We start from the raw sequence: 15,364 nt of genomic DNA, 5'->3' as shown, positions 1-15,364 counted from the left end.
TTTATCTGGCAAGCATCCAGAAAGAATAGTTTCAAGTAGTCATCTAGAAGGTAAATTTATTGTTACATTTTTGCAAAGGCCTCAAGTACTGATTGGAACATCACTAAACTAATATTCTCAAAGTCCCATCTTTACTTTCATACATATAAAGAACTCCAAAACTATGTTGCTCCTCTATTAAAACTCTAGCTAAAAAAAAGTAAAGGTTTAATAAACCGTGGCTAATATACCTTCATGGTCAAATGATTCAAAAGCTAAATCATATCTAACCTGAATTTAACATAAAATAATAATAATCTGACTTGAGTACTCATGGTTTTTAATGTCTTTTAATACTGCAGTCATAAATTCATTCACTTTTGATTCTAACCATTAATTATGAAAAAACTTATTAAATTCAACATTTTGGAAAGCAGCACAAAAATAAATAAGTAGATAAACACACACAACTTGCAATACCTAGATTTTTACAACTCAAATTTCCATGTATATGAAAGTAAACTCAAAATGTAGAATTAGCAGCACATTTTTAATCTTCTAAAGATAGCTAGGCTAGTATTTCCTCTATGCACAAAGTAACCTGTAATAAAATGCCGAGTTCTAAAAATGCTTCATTTTAATATATCAAATTTTTCTACAAACAGAAAACTTCTGGATCTTTCCCAACACCCCAATTTCAAAGACAACATTAACACAATTCCTGTCGCTATGTCCAGGAACACCGACCACGGCCTCCACAGATTACCCTTTAATGATCTATGCAAGCTTTCAAAAGCCAGAACAAGCTGGTACCAATCAGGCAAAGGGGGAAAAATGAATCCCAGAAGGAATCACCACAGAGACCCCAATCACAATAATGGGGTCCCTAGGAGCCATAAAGCCGATCAAGCCCTTTGCCTCTGTGGATTCATTGCATAACAATCAGACTTCGCTTCATACTTAGAAGGGGTAAAGGAAGCAGATTGATCCTCTATTGTTTACTTCCTAGGTCTATAGAATATTTTCACTTTAACAGAAAGTTGGCCTTGGAAGAAGAATCTGGGGAAAATTAAATGGAAAAGTAGTCACAAAAAGAGTAGGTTTAAGGGGAGAGCCTACCTGGGACTACATTTGTAGGCCTCATCTTTGCATTTTCATCCTGCTTCATGCATTGCTAATCAGAGATCCACTGGAAGCTTCAGAACCAACTGAAAAGCCTGGCAGGGTATTTGGCTTTCAATTCTTCTACTCTGTTTATTCCCAATATATATTCTTCGGGCTTAGAAACAACTCTTGAACAAGGGTAGCCACTCGGCAATGAAATGTAAATTACTGGCATGTGCTGAAACCTGGACTTGCCACCACTAATGAGCACATTAAAGGAAAATGCTCACTAGATGACTGCAGCCCTTTTACTTAACCCTGTGTGCACGGAAAGCCACAATTCAACATCAATTAAAAGAGCTAGCTGCAAAACAGTAACAGAGCAGCCCTGTCACCACTTAAAATACCTCAGAGACAGAAAAGCTAAGACAAACATGAAATTTCTACACTTCCTCAACTAAAAATATTGTGCAAAACATGACTGTCAACATGGTCAGCTTTAGTTAAGATTTGTGTGACCTGTTTCAAAGTTGTCATGACTTCAAACAATTTCCTAAGAGTGAAAATAAGATGTCTAGTTATCTAAAAAGAAAAAAAAAATCAACAACATACTAAATTATTGATTTTTTCATTACTCAGTCAACAAATTCAGACTTAGTTATATAAAGCTCACCTGGAACTTGAAAAGACTGAGAACTTTAGAAGTTTGTTAAGAAAAAAATTATCAGGGATCCCTGGGTGGCTCAGCAGTTTAGGGCCTGCCTTTGGCCTAGGGCATGATCCTGGAGTCCAGGGATTGAGTCCCACATTGGGCTCCCTGCATGGAGCCAGCTTCTCATTCTGCCTAGGTCTCTGCTTCTCTCTCTGCTTCTCTCTCTCTCTCTGCCTCTCTCTCTCTCTCTCTCTCATAAATAAATAAATTTTAAAATCTTTTAAAAAAAGAAAAAGAAAAAATTATCATATAAACTAATGATTTAGATCTCAAAATAAAATATTTGCTTTATATAAGCAGAGCCTCATTTATTGGCGCTAAAAATGTTAGCCTATTCACTATAATATCATCTGCAATTTACAGTAGGAAAACCTAAAATAAAATATGTATAGACATCTAGTATCTGTTATTAACTTTTGAAATAAATTATGATTTTCAGGGGTGCCAGGCCGGCTCAGTTGTAAGAGGATACAGTTTTGTTTTGTTTAAGATTTTAGTTATGTATTTGACAGAGATAGAGCCAGAGAGCACAAGGGAGGGAATGGCAGAGGGAGAGAAGCAGACTTCCTGCTTAGCAGGGAGCCCGATTTGGGGTTCAATCCCAGAACCCCAGGATGAGGGCCTGAACTGAAGGCAGATGCCCCAGAATGGGGCTCTTGATCCTGGGGTCATGAGTTTGAGCTCCATATTAGATGTAGAACTTACTTTTTTTTTTTTTTTTTTTTTTTAAGATTTACTTATTTGAAAGAGAGAGTGAGAGTGAAAAAGAGAAAGCATGAGCAGAGGTAGGGGCAGAGAGAGAAACTGTCTCCTTTCTGAGTGGGGAGCCAGATCATGACCTAAGCCAAAGGCAAGATGTTTAACCAACTGAGTCACTCAGGCACCCCTAGAACTTACTTTAAAAAAATAAATTATGGTTTTCATAAATAGAATATTTTTTTAAGATTTATTTGACAGAGAGAGAGAGAGAGAGAGAGAGAGAGAGAGGACGTGTGTGCACAAGCAGGGGGAGGGGGAGGCGCTGAAGAGAACAGAAGCAGACTCCCTGCTCAATCCCTGAAGCCGGAGATCATGACCTGAGCCGGAGATCATGACCTGAGCAGAAGGCAGACACCCAACAGACTGAGCCACTGAGGGACCTAAATAAAATATTTTTTTTCTTTTTTTAAATTTTTTATTTATTTATGACACAGAGAGAGAGAGAGAGAGAGAGAGAGAGAGAGAGAGAGAGGCAGAGACACAGGCAGAGGGAGAAGCAGGCTCCATGCACGGGGAGCCCGACGTGGGATTCGATCCCGGGTCTCCAGGATCGCGCCCTGGGCCAAAGGCAGGCGCCAAACCGCTGCGCCACCCCGGGATCCCTAAATAAAATATTTTTAATGAAAATTTCAAAATATGGAGCAATGGAATGAAGGTATCATTAATATATTAATTTACTATTTTGAGTTATTATGTGACATTTGTCTAAATACTATATGTAAGCACCTATAATATTAACATGTTTCAATATATGTGTGTTTTTTTTTTAATTTCATTTATTCTTTTGACAGAGAGAGCAAGAGAGCACAAGCATGGGGAACAGCAGAGGGAGAGGGAGAAGCAGACTCCCCACTGAGCAGGGAGCCCCCTACGGGGCTCAATCCTAAGACCCAAGGATCATCACCTGAGCCAAAGGCAGATAGATGCTCAACTGACTGAGCCACCCAGGTGCTCCTGTTTGAATATAAGTTTATCATTCTCAGGGATCCCTGGGTGGCGCAGCGGTTTGGCGCCTGCCTTTGGCCCAGGGCGTGATCCCGGAGACCCGGGATCGAATCCCACGTCGGGCTTCCGGTGCATGGAGCCTGCTTCTCCCTCTGCCTGTGTCTCTGCCTCCCTCTCTCTCTCTCTCTCTCTCTGTAACTATCATAAATAAATAAAAAAAATTAAAAAAATATTAAAAAAAAATAAAAAAATATTAAGTTTATCATTCTCTGATGACCTAAAAAGCATGCTAGCTTCTTAAAGCTCCCCTCAAAATTAATCCAATAAGTATCACAAATAACACATTAAAAATCTATTTTCTCTTTATGGATGCTGAGTAAATCTTAATTTTCCACACAATATATGAAGTTAAACCAGCTTTCTAGAACCCTCCAGGCTTGAAATAATAGACTTCAATCAAAAGAAGTGATCATCTACTATTATGTGTTTAGGAAAATTACTTTCTTTGCTTTTTTCTTTTTTTTTTTTAATTTGAGAGAGAGTGAGAGCATGAGCAGGGAGAGGGGCAGAGGGAGAGGGAGAAGTAGACTCCCTGCTGAGCAGGGAGCCAGACAAAGGGCTCCATCCCCGGACCCTGAGAACATGACCGGAGTCAAAGTCAGATGTTTAACCTTGACTGAGATACCCAGGCACACACATACATCTCATTTTTAAAAGATTTTAATTATTTATTAGAGAGAGACAGAGAGGGAAAGAATCTCAAGCAGACTCCCTGCTCAGTGCAGAGCCTGAGGTTGGGCTCAATTTCATGACCCTAACATCACAACCTGAGCTGAAACCAAGAGTCAGACACTTAACTGGCTGATCTACCCAGGAGCCCTAGGAAAATTATTTTATTTGGTTCAATTCCTTCATCTATAAGTTAGAGGTAATGATAACACAAGAGCACATAAAGATTTTTAAAAAGCACATAGGAAATACTTTTCATATTATCAGACAATCCCCCCAAAACAGAATAATTAGTTCACTAAGAACCCAAATCCTCCTCCTCCTCCTCCTATCAGAGTCCCATTTAGCAAGGTCGAGTCTTACTCAGAAGTTTACCTGCCTATGCATCACAAGTCCAGCACTCTTGACATTCTTTTACCTTAATGAAAATGTACACTGATCCAAATAATTTGCTCAGGGGTAAACACATTTGTCCACCTTCTATAGGATACGAATTTCTGCATTACTGGTCACTGTTTTGGCACCTCGGGTAACTGTTTTATCTTCTAGCTCTTCTTATTCCTTATTTCATATCTTTTAATATCCACAGATCATCCACGTTGCTGTTTTTAACCTCTACCAAATTCTGTTAAGGCTATTACAGCCTCTATACCCATTTATTAAAACTACACTGGCCAAGGCATCTAGAAACTGAGTCCTCCACCAAGTGTGTTCTGGACTGTGCTGTAGCTGCCACAGACTGTAACCAGAACTACTACACTAAAGACTCTACTACAGGTACGCCTGGGTGGCTCAGTGATTGGGCATCTGCCTTCGTCTCGGGGCACGATCCTGGATTCCTGGGATCAAGTCCCATATTGGGCTCCCTCATGGAACCTGCTTCTCCCTCTGCCTGTGTCTCTGCCTCACTCTCTCTCTCTCTCATGAATGAATAAAAAAATATTTTTTTAAAATAAATAAAAAATAAAACAAAGGCTCTACTACAAACCACCATTATTGCTTCCACTGTTTTCTAACTTCTTCTTTGTGCTTTTCTTATTTCATCTGCTACTTTTCCCAAATTCTAGCTTTTAGGGAGGAAACCTGAACTTTTACAGACAACTCTTTATATAGTCCCTTTAGGTATCAAAATGTTCAGCAATCTGAAGATACCAAGAGGCTTAACTTGTTATAAAGTTATAACAAATTATAAAATTATGGTCTTACAGGGAAAACATAATCACGGGTGAGGAAAAAAGTTGAAAACAGTTTAAGATTTTGTTTTTTGCTGCAAAAAGTTGTAGAATCTCTTTCAGAGGGCATATAGCCCAGTAACAGTAGAGAGTAACAGAGAGTAGGTAAGCCTCCATTCCAATCTTTTTACCCTGGCACTAACAGCTGTATGACCTTGAGCAACTTGCTTATACTCACCACCTTCCTTCTACCTCTTACACTTATAAAGTGAACACATTACTATCCACCTGCAGAACAGTTACAAAAAGCAAATAGAGGAGCGCCTGGGTGGCTCAGTTGGTTAAGTGTCTGATTCTTGATTTTGGCTCAGATCATGATCTCAGGATTGTAAGATCGAGCCCTGTATCCACCTCCACACTGGGCGTGGAGCCTACTTACATTTCTTTCTCTCCCTCTCCTGCTGCCCCTCCCACCTCTCTCTCTAAAAAATTTAATTAAAAAATAAAAAGGAAATGGAGTTAGTACAAGTACTTAGCATAGCACCTGGCACACAATAAGTACTCAACAATTTAACAATCTACTAAAGGTAGAAATTTCATCCTTTGGAGAAATATCATCCACTTGTATCATGCTCACAATCAATCTTGTTGCCTAAACTCTTGCTTTATCTAAATGCCTTATTTCCTTTCATCTTGCTCTACTATTCACTTTTAAAATTGCTTTTGCTTTGGAGAACCTAGGTGGCTCAGTTGTTGAAGTATCCGATTCTTGGTTTCTGCTCAGAGTAATGAAATCAAACCCCACATCAGGTTCCACATTCAGTGGGAAGTCTGCTTGAGTTTCTTTCCTGCTGCTCACATACCTCACTCGCACTTGCACTAGCTCATTCACTCTCTCTAAAAAAAATAAATAAATCTTTTATAAATAAATAAATTACTTTTGCTTTTAAATGGTGTGATAAAGGATAGTAAGAGCAGGAATGATTATAAAAACCACAGTCCTGGACACCTAGGTGGCTCAGCAGTTGGGCAGCTGCTTTCAGCTCAGGTCATGATCCTGGGATCCAGGATTGAGTTCTGCATCAGGCTCCTGCAAAGAGCCTGCTTCTCCCTCTGCCAGTGTCTCTGCCTCTCTCTCTGTCTCTCCCAAATAAATAAAATCTTAAAAAAAAAAAAAAAACAGTCTTTATATACTTCACTAATAAATATGGGCCCAAGTTATAACTCCAAAGCATAAAGATTGCAAAACTAATTCACCATTAACAAATATGAATATTATACTGTCATATATAGACATCCAATGTAAGATTTTTTTCATGTAAAATACATAAGATATATACCCTAACAAATATTTGTTATTTCTAAAAATAAAAATGTATTTCAAATGAGCTTAGAGTGAACAGCAAGGAGATTAAAGCCCCTTTCCAAAGTTTATCTCATATTTGTAAATGTATATAAAAATTCCATTTAAATTGGCAAAGAATTATTTATGACTAGTATGTAAAGAAATAAACAACAGGAATTCGGAGATAAATAAGTAAAGGTCCTTGATTTGACATGTAATTTTTTAAGATTTTATTTATTTATTCATAGAGACAGAGAGAGAGAGGCAGAGACACAGGCAGAGGGAGAAGCAGGCACCATACAGAGAGCCTGACGTGGGACTCGATCCAGTCTCCAGATCACGCCCTGGGCTGCAGGCGGCACTAAACCGCTGCGCCACCGGGGCTGCCCTTGACATGTAATTATAAATAAGGCCAAAAATGATGCCAAAATGAGGAGGGGAAGTGTACTCAAAGAAATCTTGCTCTTTCAAACTAGAAAGCTCTTCTCCCTTGGGATACCTGGGTGGCTCAGCGGTTAAGCATCTGCCTTCAGCCCAGGGCGTGATCCTTGAGTCCTGGGATTGAGTCCCACATCAGGCTCTCTCATGGAGCCTGCTTCTCCCTCTGCCTGTGTCTCTGCCTCTCTCTTTCTCTCTCTCTCTCTCCCCCTCTCTGTCTCTCATGAATAAATAAATAAAATATTTTTTAAAAAAGAAAGAAAGAAAGCTCTTCTCCCATGACATTTCAGCTTAAGCGTCATCCTCTCAGAGAGGTTTTTTGCTGCCACCTTCTCTAAAGAGGTAACCCAGTTACCTTTTGGCACTGCATTTCTCAAATTTGGGGAGCTCAGATCCAAACAATGAGCATGTGAAGAACTAAATAAAAAGCTAAGAAAATATAAATGGGAGCACATACTCAGAGGTTCAAACAAATATGCCATTAGTATGTTGGGAATTGTGCATACATAAGAATAGAATATTCTTTGCTTAGCAAATTAGCATATCACACACTGTGCTTCAATATGGTGCCTCAGGAACTTTTTAACAATATCTTTAGGGATCCCTGGGTGGCGCAGCGGTTTAGCGCCTGCCTTTGGCCCAGGGCGCGATCCTGGAGACTCGGTATCGAGTCCCACGTCGGGCTCCCGGTGCATGGATCCTGCTTCTCCCTCTGCCTGTGTCTTTGCCTCTCTCTCTCTCTCTGTGTGTGACTATCATAAATAAATAAAAAATTTTTTTAAAGTATAAAATAAAAGGGAAGATATTAAAAAAAATAAACAGTATCTTTAGATAAGGTCCAGTCCAAAAACAAAACCCCAGCAATCATCTCGTTATTTCTGCCTCAGTCCATTTTAGAAAACATGCACTTAAAAGCTTAATTTTAGAATGTATTTGAGGCATTAAGCATCATTAACTATATGTAACGGTGATAATGTACTTTATTAAATCTGACAAAATCTTCAATCTATTATGTTCACTAGAACAACAAAAAATCTTTCCTATTGAATTCCAAGTTTAGGGGTTATATACAAATAAATAGTTGAAATTCAACTTTAAGAGATCACTAAGTTAGTGAAAGTTAAAAACAGCATTACAACCTAAAAACACAGAGAAGTTTCTCCAAGTGTCTTTCTCTATTTATTTCTAGAATTCCAAGTTTTAATTCAGCAACTTCTCTCACCTATCAAATAGTTAACAAGCATTTACTGGGCAGCCCAGGTGGCTCAGCAGTTTAGCGCCACCTTCGGCCCAGGGCGTGATCCTGGAGACCCAGGATCGAGTCCCACGTCAGGCTCCCGGACTGGAGCCTGCTTCTCCCTCTGCTTGTGTCTCTGCCTCCTTCTCTGTTTGTCTCTCATGAATAAATAAATAAAATCAAAAAAAAAAAAAAACACTTCCTGAAAGCTTCAGTGATACAAGAGTATTAAAAAGCATGATTTCCAGCCTTTTACTCATGTAAAAGTTGGGACGATCAACAGATGGCAGATGAAAATGTGCTACAGCCATACCATGGATTTTATCAGACTTAGAATGCAATGAAATTGTGACACACGCTACAACAAGGATGAAGCTTAAAGACATTATGCTCAGTCAAATAAGCCAGAAACAAAAGGTAAAATATTCTATGATTCCACTTATAAGAGTCACCTAGAATAGGCAAATTCATAAAGACAGCAAGTAAAACAGACCTTACAAGGGCACCGGTGGGAGTGAGAGGGAGTTATTGTTTAATGGCTGCAAAGTTTCATTTTCGGATGATGAAAACTTTCTAGACATAAATAGTAGTGATAGTTATACACTGTAAATGTACTTAATGCAACTGAATTGTACACTTAAAAATGGTGAAAATGTGGGGCGCCTGGGTTGCTCAATCAGTTGTGCATCCAAATCCTGATTTCAGCTCAGGTCATGACCTCATTTTTTTTTTTAATTTTACTAGAATTTATGGGGAAGAGATAATGGAGTCAAACTGTCACAAAGAAAATCTTCAGATTAAACTCCCGCCAAATAACATTCAAGTTCTTTCAGTCTCCACTGCCTGAGCACTGAAGCAACACCCCTTCTCTCTGCATGCACATGTCAAGCTGCCAGTTATTGTATCCACCTGTTTTCCTGCCACTTGTCTCAGTAATCCCAGACGTAAAAACTTCTTCCATTTCTATGGTTGCCCTCATCCAGCTGAGACTGCTGCTGGCTATCACAAACCTTCACCAACCATATGCTCTGGTCCATACAGCTCAGGGTCCTGGGATCAATCCCCATGTCAGGCTCCATGCTCAGCAACAGAGAGCCAGCTTGGGATTCTCTCCCCCTCTTCCTCTACCCCTCTCCTTGCTCACGTGCTCACTCATTCTCTCTCAAATTTTTTTTAATAATGATGAAAAGGGGCCCATATATACTAAAATTGGAAGGATAGAGAAGATTATTAGCATGGCCCCCACACAAAGATGACATGCAAATTCATGAAGCATTCCATATTTTTTAAATGGTAAAATAGGTAATTCTATGTTATACATGATATACCACAATTAAATATGTATATAATAAAAGAAATAAAAACAAAACATAATTTCTTCAAGGTACCCTAAAAATAGGCCAAAATGAAAATCACTCTTAATTTCAAGAGACTGACGTTTGGGTCATTAATGAAGGAAATGTCCTAACTCACCTCAAACATATTTAAAGCAAAAGTTATGACATTATCCTATGGAATGTATAATCTATGCAGATGAAATACACATGACAGTGGTATTTCAGAGAATGGTATTTCAGAGAATGCCGATGGAAAGACAGGGGAAGAGGACTATACACATTGTAACATTTCTACATTTCACCTAAAAATGGTAAATGGTATAATATTAATTCTAAATAGACTATAAAGTTAAGGATGTATATTGCAATACTTAGAAAAACCACTAAGAAATAAAAGGTCTGAGGTACCTGGGTGGCTCAGTCAGTTAAGTGCCTGCCTCCTGCTTTGGTCATGATCTGGGGTCCTGGGATCAAGCCTCACAGGTGGTACTCCCCACTCAGCAGGGAGTCTGTTTCTCCCTCTCCCTCTACCCTCCCCCATGCTCATGCTGGCTCTCTCTCTCTCTCTCTCTCTCTGTTATATAAATTTTTAAAAATCTTTTTAAAAAAATGTAAAAGGTCTTAATAAGTAAATTTAAATGGAATTCCAAAAATTAAGATAATCCAAATAAAATAAGAAAGGAAAACAGAAAGGAAGTAATGACATAACCAGAAAAAGAAAATGGTAGCCATAAACCCAGTCATATAAATGCTAACCTATCTTACTGAAACTGCATATCGGTGAGTGTACACAGATGCATGACAATACTAAAAAAGCACTGAACTACTTATCACAAAAGGGTGAGTAGTAGTACACAGGAATTATACCTCAGTAAAGCCGTTATTAACGAAAATAAGACAAACCAATAAACAGACTAAACACTACAATTAAAGGTGCAGATTATGAGAATGATTTAAAAAATACAACCCATCTACAAGCTGACTGCAAGAGATATGTTTTCAATATAAAGAGTCAGATGGAGAAATGCATACTGTGCATACTGTAAGCATAAGACTCTTGAGAGTCTTGAGAGTTCAACATTAAGCAACTTGTCCAAGATCCTATAGCTACAACATGGCAGAGCAAGAATTTTAACTCTGATTCCAGACTAGCCTAATAAGTGCAAGGGAACAGTAAGGAGCAAGAGAAGGAAAGCTTGAGTAAATTCAAGCTATTTGAACTTTAAGCAAAGTTTAGAAAATCCCAACCTCACTGAATCACTTTTTTTTTTTTTTTTTTTTTCATGAAATCCCAGATTCTTAACCTTCCTACTGAAGTCGCCCCCAACCCAACAATCCTAAACTCCCTAGAAATAAAGGAGGATTTTTCAAGTATCCATGTTGGGAGAGCATTCTACTCAACATCATCTTCAAATTCTTCAATAAATATCTAGAAGTTAACCCTCATCCAACATGCAGGAAATGAAACATGTTCTCAAACATTTCAAAGCACATTCTGTTACAACAATGGTTTTGTGAAGCTACTTGCACTGGTTTTCATCAATTCTGCTGAACATGACATTTAAGAGTCACAATTACAAATATAAAATTGTCAGAAAGAAAGAGTCATTGAACTTTTTCTTCTAAATCCATAGAGACCAGATTAATTCAACATAAGTATATCACAAAGCAGTAAAAAGTATCAATGACTATTCTGTAGCTCTATCAGTTCACTCAAATACTTTACTTACAAAGTCAGCAAATCCAAGTGAAGACACTTTCACTTGTGTCCAAGATCAAAGATCAGAAAAACAACAATAATTGTTTTTAGACCTTAAAAATGGCACACCAATAGGGGGGGCAGTGAGCAAAAAGATAAAAGTCTCCAAGAGCAAAAATAGGAACCATCCAAAGCTATCTTTTAAAAAAATAAAACAGAAAACACTAACAACCTGATCTCATTTCAATTCATCTTTGAAGCAGCTTGGAACATTTACTGGGTATGGAATTTATACTTTTGTTAGAAACTATACTCTCATTTACTAGCTATGTGATACTGGGCAAGGCATTTATTTCTGAGCTTATTCTCTCTTCTTAAAACCAAGGATAAGAATAATACATCACAGACTGTCAGGAAGATAAAATAAGAATGGTACTAGCATATCTGAAGGTTCATATCCTATACCTATTTTTAAGAGCCAGGGGGAAGGCAAGAAACATTCTGTGCCACTTTTTTTCTTATACACAAAAATCCTACTTCGGCAAATAAGAGTACCCTACATAACAAATCTATAGCAAAATTATAACACACACTCCCTCACTCCAAAAGGATATAAATATGGTTGCAGTGGTACAGTGGTAGCCTCCGGGGATTTAAACTGGAAGCTGGGGTCAGAGTTTCACAGATGAAGGAAACCTCTTTCAACATATACATGTGACTTAAATTTAAGATTTTACACTTTCAAAAATTTTTTAATTTTAACATAATAAAATCAAAGACCTGTATCCAAAATGTGAATTCTACTAACACTACAAAAATGTAGCTAAACCTGTATCTATAAAATACACTAGTATTAATAACATTTCTCAACTTTTTTTAAGAGAGAGAGAAAGTGTACAAGGGTGGAAGAGGGGGTGGCAGCAGTAAAGGGGAGGGGTAGAGGGAAGAGACAAAGAGAAAGAGATAGAAACTTAAGCAGGCTCCATGTCCAGCTTGGAGCCAGAGGCAGGGCTCAATCTCCCAACCCTGAGATCATGACCTGAGCTAAAATCAAGAGACAGACACACAACCAACTAAGCCACCCAGGGGCCCCATATTTCTCAACTCTCTTAAGCCATAATACAAATAAATTTCAATAGCCATGGACAAAAAACTTCAGTGAGTTACCTAGATCACAGCCCACATAAATAAAATCAGAGTTATATACAATTCTGGACTTGCAAGGTCCTACTTTAAAAAAAAGAAAAAAAAGCTTTTACAACTACAAGTGAATAGGTATCATATGAATCCCTTTAAATTACTCTATACTATTTTAAGAACAAAAATATTGTTAAATGAAACCATTGGCCAACTTCCTAACTTCAAAATTATTGTATTAGTTACAAAGCACTTCTAACATACTTCCAAACTCTAATAAGACTCTATGGATTACAACCCCATAACTGAAGAAAACCTAGCAACATGCTGTCTTCCAGTTTCTACCTACATAAGTTCTTTTCCTACAATCTACCTGTGCTACCTGTACTACAACAAAGTGAAGGAAAAGGTTTCTATGGGCTTTGCCTAAGTGGGTAACATTATTTTGGTCTTCACTTTTGGCTTCTCTTTAAATGCTCTCTCTTTCCAACTTAGCCAAGTAGGGTACAGTTTTTTGTTTTATTTTTTCAAGTGTTCCCTACCCAAAAATCAGCTAACCTGTGTCAAGTCCTGACTCTGTTACTTACTAGCATAGTGTGACTATTGGGAGGTCACTGCACCTGAGTCACTGTTTTCCTTTTGTTATACAGAGTTCATAATATCCAGCTTCAGTGGTTGCATGAGTGAAAGAAATCATGCGTCAAAATAGTTCATAAACTACAGTATCATGGACATACATATAGCAGTATAATTCTACCAAACTATTAATCTCAACAGGAAAAAAATCTAAATTCACAAAATTCACAAAAGAAACTATCTGATTAATTATGCAAAAGTACTAATTTCAACCATCTCATTGTCCTAAAAACTCTTCAATAGGTCTCTTTCTACTAAAGTAATTATTATGGATGCCTGGGTGGCTCAGCGGTTGGGTTCCGGTCCTGATCCTGGGATCCGGGATCAAGTCCCACATCAGGCTCCCAGCGAAGAGCCTGCTTCTCCCTCTGCCTGTGGCTCTGCCTCTCTGTGTGTGCCTCTCTCATGAATAAATAAATCTAAAATGTAAATAATTTTTAATAAATAAATAAATAAATGAAGTAATTATTAACAACTGTAATGCTTAAGATGATTTGCCTAGCAGTGTCAGACTGTGTGGTAAGTTCTCTATGTATGTGATTTCCCATCTTTACAACAACCCTGCAGATAGAGGTCATTCTTTTCACTTTATAGATGAAAAAATGTTAATTTATTTCCAAATTCTGCTATTATAAGCAAACTTACCGTGAACATTTTTTAAAATTTATCTTTGCAGGTGAAGTTCCTAAGACTATACTTGTCAGATCAAAGAGTACATACATTTTAAATTTTGATAGATACTAGCAAATTTCTGGCACCCTCCTCAAACCCTAAAATAATTTACACTCCAAAGAACAAGACAGTTGTCCTGTACACTTGCCTACACTGGATGTTATACCTATTTTTTTCAATTTTTGATTAATACAATGGATAGAAAAATTATACCTAATTACTATTATAATCCTTATCCTGTTAAAAAGTGTCCAATGAAAGGAGATAAAAGAATACAATCATCAAATCTAACCTGCTTGCTGTTCTCTATACTCCCAATGCTGAGCATTGTGGATAGAACTCACCATCTATAAGTGATATATACATGGGCAAGGCCCAAATGTGAAATAGAAGTTATTTAATATAACAAATTTCCCGTAAAGCTAATTACCATAACTTATAATGCTATGTAACACTAAAACATGAAATATTATGAAAATATGTGTGTATAGATAAGCTCAAAAAGTAACTTGGAACGCTATGAAATCTTTTTTTATAAGTATTTATTTATTTTTTAAAGATTTTATTTTTGGGGCGGCCCGGGTGGCTCAGCGGTTTAGCGCCACCTTCAGCCCAGGGTGTGATTCTGGAGACCAGGGATCCAGTCCCATGTCAGGTTCCCTGTATGGAGCCTGCTTCTCCTTCTGCCTGTGTCTCTGCCTCTCTCCTTCTGTGTCTCTCATGAACAAATTTATTTTTTTTTCCTTTTTTTTTTTTAATTTTTATTTATTTATGATAGTCACAGAGAGAGAGAGAGGCAGAGACACAGACAGAGGGAGAAGCAGGCCCCATGCACCGGGAGCCCGATGTGGGATTCGATCCCGGGTCTCCAGGATCGCGCCCTGGGCCAAAGGCAGGCGCTAAACCGCTGCGCCACCCAGGGATCCCTCTCATGAACAAAAAAATTTTTAAAGATTTTTATCTATTTATTTGAGAGTGTATGCACACAAGCAGGGTGAGAGGCAGAGGGAGAGGGAGTAGCAGACTCTCTACTGAGCAGGGCTTGATCCCAGGAACCTGAGATCATGACTTTAGCCAAAGGCAGGCGCTTAACTGACTGAGCCACCCAGGCGCCCCTATGAAATCTCTTTAAACCAATACTTCCTCTTTCCAGGAACAGGTAGTTGTCCTTCCCAAAGCTCATTCCTAAACTAAAAATATTTCTTAATTCTAACAGTCCTCATAGCCTCCTATCACTCTGCTTTTACTGCTCAGAATATGAGGAGCCCAGAGGATAAATACATAATGAAAAACAGTCTAGAAATAAAATCTGTTGGCTCAGCACATTAAAATTACTGAAATTTCTTCACAAGTGTTATTTGTAGCTTTGTTATTTTTCTATGACTTAAGCAAAAACAAAGTATGATGTTTATTTTTTTTAAGTATGATGTTTAAATCAAGTACAGTACAGATTGTATAATCTG

General features: G+C 38.0%; 1 protein-coding gene and 1 non-coding gene across 5 annotated transcripts in view; one reads left to right on the top strand and one right to left on the bottom strand.

Moving 5' to 3' along the window:
* The window catches only part of PCCA (propionyl-CoA carboxylase subunit alpha), a 462,758-nt gene that overhangs the window by 321,183 nt on the left and 126,211 nt on the right, over positions 1–15,364 (bottom strand). The window lies entirely within an intron of this gene.
* On the top strand, positions 9,603–9,707 carry LOC119865284. Its single transcript, XR_005376661.1, has one exon. It is a non-coding gene; the product is annotated as a U6 spliceosomal RNA (small nuclear RNA).

Source organism: Canis lupus, chromosome 22 (genome assembly GCF_011100685.1).
Source record: "Canis lupus familiaris isolate Mischka breed German Shepherd chromosome 22, alternate assembly UU_Cfam_GSD_1.0, whole genome shotgun sequence".
Lineage (NCBI taxonomy): Eukaryota > Metazoa > Chordata > Mammalia > Carnivora > Canidae > Canis > Canis lupus.
The sequence above is the reverse complement of the archived record's forward strand: the minus strand, read 5'-3'. Positions and strand labels throughout refer to the sequence as shown.